Source organism: Amblyomma maculatum, chromosome 11, assembly GCF_055883805.1.
Source record: "Amblyomma maculatum isolate TAMU_Amacu chromosome 11, ASM5588380v1, whole genome shotgun sequence".
NCBI classification, from domain to species: domain Eukaryota; kingdom Metazoa; phylum Arthropoda; class Arachnida; order Ixodida; family Ixodidae; genus Amblyomma; species Amblyomma maculatum.
Genome location: NC_139354.1, coordinates 25,601,597 through 25,604,451, shown reverse-complemented (window position 1 = coordinate 25,604,451; position 2,855 = coordinate 25,601,597).

Here is a 2,855-nt window from a genome sequence, read left to right as displayed (position 1 = left end):
TAAATATAGCCATAACGATGGATTGAATCGTGGCGATATGACACGATTTCATAGCGTATGCAGTCCGAAGTGGGTGAAACGCGATAACGCGAGCGCTTACAACCGTCGCTTTCTAAAGCTTATGCGCATATGTAAGATGACAACATATTTATAGATGTGGCTTAAACAAGCCCCACTTATAGGCCATTAAATGCATGTATCCTGTGCTTGGAGCACCATGTTTAATTCATTAAATCTAGTATGACGCTCATATTCGTCTTTGCTTTGCAATCAGTACCTGCTAATGGCTTCAAAAATTAAGTGCCACAAAAATATCTAGCACTGTACTAAGTAGGAACTATTACAAGTTTACGCAGTAACCAACGCATTTTTTTTTCCTGGTCCAAATGCGAATGGTAGCGAACGTCAGAAAATTCATGATGATGCACCGATATTGTTTGAAGTGCTTTCATATCGAAATATAAGACAGGATTGACAAGCGGTTTGTTAACGCGAAGTGAACTCGAACAGTACGATCTAGGTCGTATTGCTTGCCGAGCTGGGATGAGTAAATACAATTTACAGCGCATTTTTTTTATAGCTTTCTAACATTTACCCAAGGAAAAACTACTGCTGAATATGCCTCGTAGTTTGTGTCATAGTGCATTGGTAGCGGATGCTCGTTACGCAACGATGTAAACTCCGCGGGAAAACAAATTGATGACGCAAGGACCGCGTAGAAACACACGGCTAGCAGACGACGCGACCGGCTCCGCTTCCCGGATTTACTTTCAACTCCGCCACCGGTGGCGTGGCCGTCGCTTTGCACGGGGCCTATAATGGCTGTGTAAGCGCACTGTGTATACCGAGCAGGGCTAGTATTGAACCAGGGCACTACACGACAAGAGCTTGCATTGCCAGAGACCACCAGCGAATGCAGAAGGCTCTAGGACAATCAACTGACGCGGTAAAACGGGCTAGGAAGAAAGAAAGATCAGCTACACGAACAAAAAACCCTCTACTGCATCTCAAAAGAGCCCTGGTGCATTTTATAGCAGTATATGCTGTTTTTCAAATATTTAATGTTTTGAAATCTTTAATTAAATTTTTCTCAGAACTAGATTTTCCTCCATATCTTATTACGCAAACTGTGATAATGTTTTTCTGAAGAAACATTTCGAAATGTGATTTTGGCTACTGATTCCTCATATACAGGTGTTTTCAATGAACTAGGATCGATTAAATGCATCGAGAATCATTTAATTTGCGGCGTATTTTTGAGAAAGGAAAATGTGGTTTTTCAATTTGTTCAGAAAAATACTTCTGAATAATCATTGCATTACATTTATTCTGTTTATTCCACAGTTCATTGCACATTCAGATACATAAGTGCCAAAGCTTTCCTCAATTCAGCTTTCAAGTTGTTAATTATTCTTATTGGCATAACTAGCAATTTTAAGAAATTTTTGAACCAATATTTGTGTTTTAAATACTTGTATAGACCTTTGCATCGGGAGAGGATGAGGTTCAAACGCCTCCTCTCGGGGCTGTTGCAAACCGGTTCCGCTGCCGCTTTCACCATACTGACGTGAGACGCACACAACAGTCAAGAGAGCATTATGGAGACGCCCAGGGGGCCCTCGTTGCAAAGGTCTATAAGTTGAATAAAACATACTTAATAAGAAAAAAAAAAGTAATGTTCTCCCTGCTGATTAAAAAAAAATTTTTCCGCTTGTTAAAGGACTTCCCAAGTCGGAACAAGTTCGAAACAAAGGAACAATTACACTGATAGCTGCGTTTTGACGGATGTTGATGGGCAGTTACTCCTTTTAGTTAACACACACTATGCCACATCATACCATACCACAAAATACTATGTCACACTATACCATGCCATTACATATTATACCATCCCATGCCATGCCATACCATACCATATCATGCCATTACATATCATACCATACCATGCCATGTCATACCATACCATACCATACCATGCCATGTCATGCCATGCCATGTCATGCCATACCATACCATACCATACCATACCATACCATACTATGCCATGCCATGCCATACCATACAATACTATAGCATAGCATACCATATCATACCATACCATACCATACCATATCATATCATACCGTACCACGCCATGCCATGCCATACCATACCATACCATGCCATGCCATGCCATGCCATACCATACCATGCCAATACATATCATACCATACCATGCCATGTCATGCCATACCATACCATACCATACCAACCATGCCATGCCATGCCATACCATACCAACCATGCCATGCCATACCATACCATACCATGCCATTACATATCATACCATACCATGCCATGTCATGCCATACCATACCATGCCAGGCCAGGCCATGCCATACCATACCATACCATACCATACCATACCATACCATACCATACCATACCATACCATACCATACCATACCATACCATACCATACCATGCCATGCCATGCCATGCCATGCCATGCCATACCATACCATATCATACCCAACCATAGCCTACCCAACCATAGCCCAGCACAGCACAGCACAGCACACCCCCGTATCATACCTGTGTCACTTTGGGGCATTAAAATCTAATCCATATCTCACCATACGATGTCACATCATTTATAATACTATATGTACCATACCATTCAGCAGCATACCATATTACACCAAGGTATAGCACACCGTATCATACCACATCCACATACCATATTATACCATGCCCATCGCTCCATTCCGTACCATAAACCATACCCTATGTCATACGACACCGCACCAAATTATACCTTACCACATCATAGCAAATCAACGACTTGACACCATATTTTACCATACCGCAACATA